Source organism: Tupaia chinensis, unplaced genomic scaffold, assembly GCF_000334495.1.
Source record: "Tupaia chinensis unplaced genomic scaffold, TupChi_1.0 Scaffold143796_1, whole genome shotgun sequence".
Lineage (NCBI taxonomy): Eukaryota > Metazoa > Chordata > Mammalia > Scandentia > Tupaiidae > Tupaia > Tupaia belangeri.
In genome coordinates this window covers 6978154-6990584 of record NW_006203646.1, presented here as the reverse complement: position 1 = coordinate 6990584, position 12431 = coordinate 6978154, and the positions used below count along the sequence as shown (strand labels likewise).

The window sequence follows — 12431 nt, the reverse complement described above, 5'->3', positions numbered from 1 at the left end:
CTAGAACTTCCGGGACTTGCTCAGCCGGTTGTGGCGCCAGATGTTCTGTTTCCACGGTCGCCGCCAGTACTCCCAGGTCTCAGGGTCCAGCTCCTCCAGCTTCTTGGGGGGACTCATGTTCATCTGGAACGGCCACTCGGGGTACCCCGCGTCCGGCGTCAGGGCCACGTCGGGGCCCTCCTTGCAGATGTCGACGCCCAAGGCGCATGTGGTGAGCAGGACGGGGCCTGTGCACGCGTCCGGGGCCTTCAGGGCCTCGCCCACCACGGCGCCCCTGCCACCTTTGCCCCCTTCATGACCGGCTTCTTGGCATAATCCCAGACCAAGAGTCTTCCAGGAGGGCCAAGGGTCGGTGAGCTCCTGGCCCTGCAGCCTGCCCACGTTTGGGAAGCCCGAAAGAGGCGTCTACCCCCAAGGACGTCCGCGGACTGCTTGCACGTGCGCGCTTCCAGGAGACCTGCTAATTGCACGTTATTGTCTACCTAGAAACTCAAGAAAATCAACAGGAAAATTATTAGAGGTAAGGGGAATTCAGTAAGGCAATTGGTTACAAAATCAGTGCAAAAAAAAAAAAATTCATTGCTTAGCCTTTAAAAATCAGCTATCATTAGAAAATACATTTTATAAAATATATTAAAACTAGACACTAAAATAGAAAATGTCCAGAAACAAACTAATATAGGTATATAAGACCTGTATAAAGCTGTAAAACTTTACTGAGGGAGTGCCAGCAGGTGGTGTGGTAGTTAAGGGCGCTGGACTCCCACATGGTTGGCTGTGGTTCTAGTCCCAGACCTGGCAGCTTTACTTTCTCACTTTCCCTCTTGCTTTCTCTAGCTCTATCTCTCTCTTGCCCTCACTCTCTTCCTCTCTGGTAAAATTAAAATAAATAAAGTTAAATGAAATAATTTTTTTTTTGGAGAGGTTTATGCTATAGGGCACATGTGCTCACGGGAAAGACAGAGACAGAGAGACAGAAAGCGAGAAATCACCCCCAAAGGGAAATGGCCACACCGTAATCTCTTCTCCATTCTCCTCTTGAGATCTTGGGCATGCACACACACACACACACACACACACACACACACACACACATACACACACACGCCTGGCGTGAATTTAAGCCACCGGGTCCAGGACTTTAACCGTGGTCAACTACATAGGAGTCCAGCAACATAGCCATTATGCCAACTGCTGGCCGTAAGTAAAATAATTCTAAAAAAAAGCGTTTTTTTTTTTTTTTTTTAAATAAACTTTGCTGAGGGACTTGAAGGAGGACTTGAATAAATGACAGGCATGCCACATTCTTGGAAGGCATAACTCAACACTTTAGCATTTCAATTCTAATCAAACTGAAAGGTTTTTTTGTTGTTGATTGTTTTTTAACCAAACAATTTAATTCTAAGCTCACCTGGGAGAATTAATAAAGAGATAAACTGGAAGACTGAGGGGTGGCTTACACTGCTAGAAAGAAAGGTGTACTACTAAAGTACTATGATTCTTGTGTAAGAATAAAAACAGCCCCCCAGACAGGCTCAAGTGCACACATTAGGTATAGGATAAAGGTGGAATTTCAACCCATTTCCTTCCGCTTAGAATACTGGAAGCTGCAAAGCACATCACTCCCACTCTAATGATGAGAAATGCAAATAAACAGCAAATCACTTTTGCTGCGCCCAGAAGATATAGAAGGTTGTGAGACAACCAAGTAATCTAGTGCAAAAGAGCGTGGGCAAAACTTTCTCCAAAGAGGCTTGGGCTATGCAAACCACCTTAGGTCTAGCAGAGCACAGGACGCAGAGGGGCTGCTACTATTTAAGTAGGCAGGAAGAAATCACTGACTTGTGAAACACTGGAAATCCACCTGTGGGTTAGTGTGTAAATCTGGAATAGCCGAGGCAGCAGCGAAGATTGCACTTAGCTGTGAACTCTTTTCAGTTTTCCAAGGCTGCTTACAAGCAGTATTGGGAGCAGGGCCGAGGACTGGCTCTCTCCAGCTCGTTTCAGTGGTGCAGGCAGTTTGTTGGTAACCAGTGGTCGTTTGGGGCACAAAATGTCATGTATTTCCCTGGATGGTAAAGTCTATTACTTCCAGAGCAGACAAAGATAGTATGATGCTCAATAGATACGTTGAAAATATTTCATAAAATTGAGCATCTATTTATGATCTGAAACTTCACAAACTCAAACTTTCTCAGCCTGATAAAGGGCATCTTTAAATTTTTATAGCTAGTTGGGACTAGCAGTTGGTGTAATGGCTATGTCGCTGGACTCCCATGTAGTCGACCACGGTTTCAATCCTGGACCCGGTGGCTTAAACTCACCTGGTGCGTGTGCGTGCATTCCCAAGATCCTGAGAGGAGAATGGAGGAGAAGGGATTGCAGTGTGGTAATCCCCCCTGGGGGGTGATTTCTTGCTTTCTGTCTCTCTGTCTCTCTGTCTTTCTGGTGAGCGCACGCACCCAATAGCAAAAACCTCTCAAGAAAAAAATAAAAAGAAAAAAACATTTATAGCTAGTCTTATACTTAATGGTGAGAGATTGAATCTACAAACTGTGGTACATCCATACAATGGAATACTACTCAGCGTCAAAAAAGATGATATAAACAATCTGAATAAATCACAAAAGCATTTTGCTAAGTGAGAAAAGTCGGACTCAAAGGTCAAATACTGTAGGATCATATATTGATACTGGGGAAGAGGCAAGAGAATAGGGCAGAGAACAGATTGGTGGTTGCCAGGCACTGAAGTAGTGGGGGTTGAGAATCCATTACAAAATAGCACAAGGGAACTATTAAGGATGGTGGAAATATTCTCTCGGTATCTCTTGATTTTGATAGTGACTACGCAACTCCATATATTTATCAAAATTCATTGAACTGTATTTTTTGTTAAATAATTTTATTGTTATTCTTTCATTTTTGCCATAGGGCATGTGTGCTCACCAGGGGGAGAGAGAGAGAAAGAGAAAGAAAGTGATAACGCAAGCTGCCAGATCCAGGACTTGAACCACAGTCAGCCATGTGGGCATCCAGTGCCTTAACCGCCATGCCAAGATACTGGCCCTGACCTGTTTTTTTTTGTTTGTTTGTTTTGTTTTTTATATATAAAGAAATTTATTTAATTTTTAGGACCAGCAGATGGCATAATGGTTACATCGCTGGACTCCCATGTAGTTGACCGTGGTTTGAGTTTTGTACCTGGTGGCTTAATACTCAGGCCAGGCATGTGTGTGCCCAAAATCCCAAGAGGAGAAGGGATTGCAATATAGCCATCCCCCCTGCAGGGTGATTTCTCACTTCTGTCTCTCTGTCTCTGTCTTTCTGGCATGTGCATGTGCCCTATAGCAAAAATCTCTGTAAAATTTTTTTAATTTAATTTTTGTTATTATTTAAAAAAAAATATGTTATAGAGTGTGTGCACTCACCAGAGAGAGACTGGGTGGGAGAGAGGAATGAGAAAGCAAGTTGCCAGGTCCAGGACTTGAACTGTAGTCAGCTATGTGGGAGTCCAGTACCTTAACCACCATGCCATCTGCTGGTCTTGAATTATACATTTTTAAAAAATAATTATTTAGTTTTATTTATCATTATTATTTCAAAATTTGCTACAGAGCATATGTGCATGAGAGAGAGAGAAGGTGAGAAAAAAGGCACTAGGTCTAGGACTCAAACCATGTCAGCCATGTGGGAGTCCAGTGCCTTAATCACCACGCCACCTGCTGGTCCTGAACTGTATTATTAAAAAGGATGAATTTTACTGTATCATGACATCTTAAGAAATCTGACTTTTAAGAGAAAGGTTCAGAAAGAAAGCATCCTAACAGTGCTGAAATAATTGGTAAATTGTTTAGAGTAACTTTTGATTTCTCCCATCATATAAGAAACAGTCCCAGTAGACTATAGAAAGGAATGAGACAACTATAAATAACTTAGAATTATGCAGATAATATAGGTGATGAATACATAGGAGATAAAAGCAAAACAAAGAAGTGAAGACCGTAACAGAATTGTGGTTACCAAGAGGAGAAATGGGAGTGTGTACTTGAGCAAGAACTTTTGAAAGTCCATCTCTCTTTCTTTCTCAGTAATTTGAATGATAGTTACACGGCATTGTCCTATGATTACTTTTCACACCACGCAGGCCTCTATAAATGCCGTATTATACAATAGAAAAAAAAATAAATTTGAGGTCCAATGTAATTTCCTGCATTTTATAGGGGGGGGGGGGGGGGGGGGTTAGGCGCAGAAAGGCTGAGTTCTTTGGTAAAGATCAATTTCTCTCATTCTCTCATTTCCGGGTTTGATTTTTTTCATTCCCTCTCCAATATTTTACCAGCCAAAGTGGCCACACTATTTAGCAGAAGTTAATTGAGTGAACGATTGAATAAGTTAATTCATTTAAAGATTTTTGCCACAAGATGTTTGTGCTTACTGGGGAGAGCCAGAGAGAGACAGAGGGAAAGTGAGAAACCACCCCTCACCTCTCATGGCATGGGGATGGCCATGAAACAATCCCTTCTCTTCTATTCTTCTCCTAGGATATTGGACATGCATGCACACATATTCTGAGTGATTTTCAAGCCACCAGGTCCAGGACTTGAACTGCCGTTGGCCATGCGGAGAATTCCAGCATCTTAAGCACCATGCCACCTGCTGGCTCCCAGAATGACTTTTTAAAGGAAGGCCAGTTTAAAGGAAACTAGACTGCAAATATGAGATATTTAATAAAAAGTGAACAAACATTTGTCAAATCTAATTTGGAATGGAAAAAGTGTTTTTTTTTCTTTAAAGAGATTTTTGCTGTAGGGCACACGTACTCGCCAGAGAGATGGAGACAGAGAGTCAGAAAGCAAGAAATCACCACGGGGGAGGGGGATGGCCATGCCGCAATCCCTTCTTCTTTATTCTCCTCTCTGGATTTTGGGCATGCATGAACATGCACCCGATATGAGTTTGAAGCCACTAGGTCTGGGACTTGAACTGCTGTTGACTATGTGGAAGTCCAGCCCTGCAAACATTACGCCATCCACTGGTCCCAGCATTTTTATAAAGCAAAGGCAGAAGCTATAAAGTAAAAGAATGATATATATATATATATATTTTTTTTTTGACAAGAAATTAATGACAGACTTTATTTTTAAAGGTACTTTGATTTTTCTTTTTCTTTTATTTTCACATTTAAAAATTTCATTCTCTTTTTTACATTCAATCATATTATTTAGCTTACAAAATGACTATTTCAAGAGGTGAACATTTCTCCCTAGTCCAGTTGATAAAACTATAAAATATCTTCAACAGATAAGACTGATATTTTTTGAGTATTAGATAGATCTAGGTGATAAGTCTAGGTGACTTTTACTTGCATATTTTTCTATATATATATATATTTTTTTTTAAGAGGTTTTTGCTGTAGGGCGTGTGTGCTCGCCAGACAGACAGAGAGAGAGACAGAGAGAAAGCGAGAAATCACCCCCCAGGGAGGATGGCCACACTGCAACCCCTTCTCTTCCGTTCTCCTCTCAGGATCTTGGGCACGCACACACACGCGCCTGGCGTGAGTTTTAAGCCACCGGGTCCAGGACATGAACCGCGGTTGACTACGTGGGAGTCCAGCGACATAGCCATTACGCTAACTGCTGGTCCCTATATTTTTGAATATTTTCTAGGTGGAATATGTATTACCTAGGTAATTAGAAAAAAAAACCAGTAAAATTAAAAATAAATTTCATTTTGAAGGCTGTAAGCAAGAACTAGGAGAATACAGTTGACCCAGGAAAAACGTATGCTTTTGGCTACTTTCATTAGCTCGAGTTTCACATTAAGAAACAAACTGGGGAAGAGCAGGTCAGTAAATGATATTAAGAATATGGTGGTGGGGTCAGCAGGTGGTATGGTGGTTAAGGTGCTGAACACTCCCACATAGCTGACCAGGGTTTGAGTCTCGGACCTGGTGGCTTGCCTTCTCATTTTCTTTCTCTCTGTGTGTCTGTCTTTCTCTGGTCAAATGAAAATGATTGAATGAATAAATAAAATTAAATAAATAATTCTTTTAAGAAAAAGAAGATGGTGGTGAAAATGTAACCACATTAGAATAAAATGACATGAGATTGTGACACTGGTCATCCTTGGATGTGCAGGTTGTAACCTTAACCAAATCCTCTCTGAGCCAGCCCTGCTCGTCACAGATGTTCGGGTCCAGTGAAAGCTTGAGGCGAGGCAGGAGACAGATGGCAGATACAGTGGGAAGCCTTGGTTAAGTCACAGGGGTCAGGGAAGACCTGGTACTGATTTAAAGAGGGAGATGAAGGGAGAGAGCAGCTTTTTCAGAGTTTCAGCCTAACCTGACTTGATGATGCGGTAGTTACTTCTTTATATGATTTCCTGTTCTGATAAGGGATGGGGTGCACAGTGAGCGTTTTCAGTGTGGCATTTCCCCTAATGATCTGCTTCCCTTAGGGCAGCAGTGCTAATTGTGCTAATGGGGAGCAGAAAGCCCGTGGCTAAGTGAAATGCGCAGAGGACGTCTGTATCCCTAAAACCTTGATCTTTCACTGCATTGTATACAACCTTCCAATGGCCCTTCACAGGATTCGGGACAGAGTTTTAACTTTTTTCCTAAAAAGATTCGCTTTTCCTTTTGGCCTTTGTACATCATCACAAACTCCAAGAGTACCGAAGTAGTTCTGTTGTAGCATGTTATTGTATGTCGCTGACTGTTTATGGTCTGGCTAGGAGGGAGGAGGGAGGTTTTGCTATAGGGCACGTGCGTTTGCCAGAAACATAGAGAGAAACAGAGAGTGAGAAACCACCCGCCCCCATCCCAGGGGGATGGCCACGCTGTAATCTCTTCTCCTCCATTCTCCTCTCGGGATCTTGGGCACACATGCCTGGCATGAGTTTAAGCCATGGGGTCTGGGACTTAAACTGCAGTCAACTACATAGGAATCCAATGACTTATGCCAACTGCTGGTCCCTGAATGATTATTTTTTAAAATGATGGTAAGATATGCATAACACAATTGGCCATTTTAGCCATTTTCAAGTGTATAATTCTGCATCACTGGTACAGTAATGTTATTGTGCAACCATCACCACTCATCTCTAGAACTTCTTTCTTTTTTTAAATAATTATTTTATTTAACTTTATTTATTTATTTTAATTTGACCAGAAAGTGAGAGAGAGAGAGAAAATGAGAAAGCAAGTCATCAAGTCTAGGACTCAAACCATTCAGCTATGTGAGAGTCCAGTGCCCTTAACCACCACACCACATGCCAGCCTCCCCGCAACCCTGCCTTTTAATTTAATTTTTAGAGAGAGTTTTGCTATAGGGTACATGCACTTGCTGGGAGACAAAGAGAGAGAGAGAGAGTGAGCGCATGTGCAAGAAATCTCCCCCTGGGGGGATGGCCATGCTACAGCCTTTTCTCTTCCATTCGCCTTCTGGGGTCTTGGGCATGCATACTCACATGCCCGGAATGAGTTTCAAGCTTCCAGGTATGGGACTTGAACCATTGTTGGTCATGTGGGAGTCTAGTGTCTTAACCACTATGTCACCCGCTGATCCCTCTTTAGAACTTTTTGATATTTCCCACTTGAAATTCTATATCTGTTGAATAATAACTCTCCATTTCTCTTCCCTAGAGAGCAACCACTATTTTGCTTTTCTCTCTATGAATTTGATTCTAGTTAACCCATATAAAAGGAATCATACAATATTTGTCTTTAGGTGACTGGCATGTTTCATTTAGCATAATGTCTTCAAGGTAAAGCTATGTTGTAGCATGTTTCTCATATATATATATACACACATATGTGCTATATATATATATACACACACATATGTGCTCAGCATATAACATGTGATTCCCCATCCAGAATACACTGTATAGTGGCTTAATCATATATGTTATCGTCAACGGATAATTTTCCATTTTTTTTCTCCCTATACCCTCTGCCATTTCCCTTCCTCCTCTTACACTGTCTTTGGTATCAGCAGTTGCTTTCCATTCCTTTTATATTTTTTTCCCACATTTTATCGATACACAAAATATCTTAACTAATATAAATACTTTCAATAGCAAGTTCAGCTGATACATACACATCTGTGAACACATGTTGACTTTAGACATGAAATTCTGTTAGTAGAATGAATATTCTGTGAAGTAGCACCTAGCTAAGACTATATAGCTTACTGTGGTCATTAAATAGGTATTTTTAAAAATATATTTTTTAGTTTCAAGAAAGAGTTTTAGCTTAAATATATCAAAATAAAAAAATGTTAAGCGAACTTTAAGACTTAAAGCTAGATTCTGTTTGAATAATAGGTACATGGACCTGTCCATAGCTCAAGAGAAGACAGAAATCCTTAACTCCAGAAAACAAAACATAGAAGATCAGTAATGTTTCAGTCAAAAGTCATAATATTTTATTTCACCAGTTCAGACTCATGTACTTCATCTATCTTCTGTTGTGGTTTGAACTTTCTGTTTAAATTCTGGAAGATAACATTCAATTCTGGATTTGTCTCTACCATTAAGCTGGCCATTTTCTTAGTTATTTTGAACTTTTATTTCTGTGTGTCTGACTTTAGTTTTCCTGACATAGCACTCCCTTCAGAACTTCTTGGAGAACTGGTCTGGCATCGGTAAATTCTTTCAGGTTTTGTTTATCAGAGAATGTTCTTGTCTTCTCTTCCCGTACGAAGGATGCTCAACACTTTGAGTATATTATCCCGTTCTTTCCTCGCTCACATTGTTTCCAGTGAGAGGTCCTCTGTTAGCCTGATGGGATATCCTTTGTAGGTAACTTGCCATTTCTCTCTTGCCAATCTTGGTATCTTGTCTTTGTGGTTTTGGTCAATCTGGCTATATGTCTTGGAGAAGATCTTCTTGGGTTCATTCTATTTGGGGTCCTTTGCGTTTCTTGGGGCTGGATCTTTGATTGCCTCTCTAAATTTGGAAAGTTTGCTTCCAGGATTTCATAGAATACATTATTAATGGTATTATTAGTCTCTTCATTTTCTGGGATACTTATTATCTGGATGTTTGGACACTTAATGGTATATAATATTTTTCGTATATTATTCTCATTTTGGGGGGCTATTCTCTCAGTCTTCGTGGTGGATTTTACTAGTCCAGCAATTCTGTCTTCCACATCTGAGATTCGATTTTCTGTATGATCTAGTCTGCTTTTAATAGTTTCAAGGGAGATTTTGACTTCCTGTATTGTAGCCTTCATCTTCAACAGTTCCATTTGATTCTTTTTTATGGTATGTATTTCCTCATTCAGCTCTTGCAAGAACTTCCTCACCTCCTGGAACTCATTGACTCTTCTTTTGCAGTTCATTGTCTCTCTTCTCTTCCATTTTTGTTAGCTTCGTCACTATGAATATTCTAAATTCTTTATCAGACATTTCTGTAAGTTCCATTGTACTGTCTGTAGATGAAGAAGAATTATTCTTTTCCCTTTGGGGAGAGGTATTTTCTTGGTTTCTCTTATTTCTTGTGTCTCTGAGACGTGTAGGAAGAGGTGATCTGCAAACTCTTTTCTTTTTCTCCCTTTGTGCCCCAGATTCAGTGGGCATTGTGGAAAATGTTGACCCTAATAGTATTTAGATGCCTAGTTACATTTCAGTTAGACTTGACTAGATACTTAGTTCGTGGAGACTGAGCAGTAAGTGATGAGATAAAAGAAAAAGGATAAAACAGAAAGAGAGAAAAAAGACAAAAACAAACAAAACAAATTATTTATGTTTAAAACCAAAAAATGAAAAGACAGAGACAGAGATACAAAGAGACAGAGAGAGACAAAGAGAAGGATAGAGTAGGCTCTACCAGGGTCATTTCTCAGCAGAAAATCTTCATTTCTCTTATTCCCTGAAAGCACTAGATCTCAGCTCTCATGAGGGACTCCCATTTTTTTCTTTTTTGAAGCTGAGTAATATTCCATTGTATGAATAAGCCACATTTTGTTTGTTCATTATCTGTCAGTGGACATGTGGTTTGCTGCTCCCCTTTGGCTATTATGAATAATGCTGCTATGAACATGAGTGTGTAAATAGTTGCTGCTTTTACTTCTTTTGGGTGTTTACTCAGAAGTAGAATACTGAGTCCTATGATGATTCTGTAATTAGTGTTTTGGACGGATCTCCAAACTGTTTTCCGTGGTGGCTGTGCTATTTCACATTTTTACCAGTGTAGGAAAGTCTGAATACGTGTGCAACCTCAGCAACGTTGTTACTTATTTTTATTTTGCCGTAGCCATTCTAATGGGTGTGGCGTCGTATCTCATTGTCGTTTTTGACTGGCATTTCTCTAACGATTAGTGAGGTTAGCAACTCATCATGTGAAAGCCTGATTTCTGACCTCTTCTTATTTGAAAAATGAATGAATCTTTATATTTTACCAAAGTAATAAATATACATAGCATTAAAAGTCAGGGAAACAAACAGATTTATAGAGAAAAGTATAGTAGTGGTACTTCTCCCATCCCCTCTCCCCTTGTTGCCTGGCGCCCCTAATCCTGAGGTCTTGTGTCAAGTGCCACTCTTCATTACATTTATGATGCTTTGCTTTCTTTCTCTCTTTCTTTCTTTGAATTATTTAATTTCATTTATAATGATTGTTATTATTCTTTAATTTGCTCTAGGGCATGTGCACTCACCAGAGAGAGACCCAGAGAAAGAGAGGGAAAGTGAGAACGTAAGCCACCAGGTCCGGGACTCAAGCTCCAGGTGGCCAGGCCTTAGCCACCATACCATTTGCTGGCCCCATGTGCTACTTTGTTTATACTAATAGAAAAAACAGAGCCGTTGCCTCTAACCATTTCACTATCAAAAGAAAAAAATTTAAGAAACCTTTCTTTTTAAAATTTTGAAACAGTTTTAAACTCACAGACCAGCTATAAGAACAGTACACAGGACTCCTGTCCTTCATCTGGAGATCCTGTTACAATTTTGCCATCGTTCAGTGACATTCCTCGTGGTGATCCCACCCAACAGCACACGGTGCAGCTCGCGTCCCCAGTGTCTCCAAACCTGGGATGGTTCCTCAGCCCTTCCCTGCCTCTCATGACCTAGACACCGGGGAGGTGTGCAGGCCACTCATCTTGTGGAACTGTTCTCAATTTGGTCCTGCCCTGTCCTTGTGCTGGGCCCAGGGTGTGCATTTTGTAGCATGCGACGCCTATTTGGCTACTGGTGATTTTAAACTTTAATCATTTATTCGACTGGTGTCTTCCAGGTGTCTCTTTTGTAAAGTTACACTTTACTCCTTTGTAATGAACAGATACCTTGTGAGGCGATCCTTTGCCACTATGTAAGTATTCCTTTCCACAGCAACCTTTCACTGGTTAGAGTTTTAATGTCCATTGATGTTTCTTGACTGAGTTATTACTGTGATGGTTGCCAGTGGCTGATTTTCTAATGCCCTCATCATTCCTTCTGCATCTGTAGTTGTCTTTCTACTATAAAGAAAAGGTTTCTCTTCTAATACAGGTATGCATTTATTACTCTCAGTATGGATTCCTGGATGTTTATTTTATTCACGGGTGATGATTATTATAATCTGCTACTGTCCTTATGTGTTTTGACGCTCATAATTTCTCAGATTTGGTTAGTGGGAGCCACTTCAAATAGGTCCTTGTATCCTGTGTACATTCGCCATCATTGTTGGAACACTTCCTTATGACACAAGTAAGATGCCCTGGGCTCATTGTATTCTTTCCCTGGATTCAGCAATGTGAAGAAAGCTTATTTATTTATATTAATAAGACGCCTTATAAACATTGAAAATGCAGAAGCAGAGTGCGTTTTCCAGTCTGCTTCATGAGGGTATGGTACTGCCTATTCGCACAGGTTTGAGATTTCACCTCTGGTTTCTTATCAGACTTGCTAGGTATCAACCCCAACGGAAGAGGGTGCATTCGATGGGCAATTACCTACTAGCTGTGAACCGGATCATCCTTGAGGAGGGGGCACAGAAAGTATTAACATGGTCTGTGTGGCAGGGTTGTCTGGTTTCCTTCTCTCCGATCTTTAGTGTGGGAGCTCTGTCTAGAGAGAAAGCACTTTCTTTTTCTTTTCTTTTTTCTTTCTTTCTTTTCTTTTTTTTTTTTTTTTTTACATATTTCTCTCTAATGGCCATAGATGTGAAAGTGCTGTTGTGAAAAGACGCTAGGTCTAGACTGCACCATATGGTGCTGAGAAGTGTTCATCGCCACAGCCTCCAATGGCTGAACTCAGAATAGCCCATATTTCTGCACTGATGGAGAATTAGCCACTGACTGCCAGGAAACACCCATTGTAGCAGCTCTTCAGCCATGTAATTTAAAATAATTACTAATTAAATGAAAATAAAATAGAGCCCATAATAACAATCATAATCACTGTAGCATTGGTCATTACCCAAGTACTGTTTGCTGGAGCGTT

At 40.6% G+C, this 12431-nt stretch overlaps 1 pseudogene; it reads right to left on the bottom strand.

Annotated features, from left to right (window-relative positions):
- LOC102491023 (39S ribosomal protein L54, mitochondrial pseudogene) lies at positions 1-10978 on the bottom strand (annotated as a pseudogene).
- Positions 10979-12431: the final 1453 nt, after the last annotated feature.